Here is a 579-nt window from a genome sequence, read left to right as displayed (position 1 = left end):
AAAAAACAAAAAAAAAAACCACAACAAAGTAAAAAACTGTATTCACACATTTGAGACAAAATCTCTCTGGCATTTCTTTGTGTTATATGTAAATCAACCTTAGGAATCCCCTGATCGTTTCCTGCCAGAAATGCAGATTGATAAGGAGTGAACACTGCAGAAATTGGATTCTACCAATAACTATATGGAGTGCAAAAAAATGTTACCTCTTACCCAGTTAACCAGTCCCAGCTACTTCTGGTTCCTTGCAGGTACTGCTTCCAGTTGGGATAAAATCAAAGATCATCTGATTTTAGGCCTGTCAGCAATCCTTCACTGTAAAAGACCTGAGTTAATAAAACTGCACTGTGAAATGATGCAAGCTGGGAGAGATTTGCTGGAATCTCAGAGAATACACGCGATGTCTCTTTCTTTTGAATGAATTCTATACTTTCAATTTAAAATAATAGTTCAGTTTGAACCTTTGTTTTTAGGATTTCATTGAAAACCACTGTCTAAATCTTTCTTCTGATAAGAGCATCCAGAGCCACGCTCTAGAGTCATTCTGTCTAAATGCATGGACAAAATTTTCTCACCAAT

Source organism: Meleagris gallopavo, chromosome 1, assembly GCF_000146605.3.
Source record: "Meleagris gallopavo isolate NT-WF06-2002-E0010 breed Aviagen turkey brand Nicholas breeding stock chromosome 1, Turkey_5.1, whole genome shotgun sequence".
NCBI classification, from domain to species: domain Eukaryota; kingdom Metazoa; phylum Chordata; class Aves; order Galliformes; family Phasianidae; genus Meleagris; species Meleagris gallopavo.
This window is presented reverse-complemented; position numbering follows the sequence as displayed.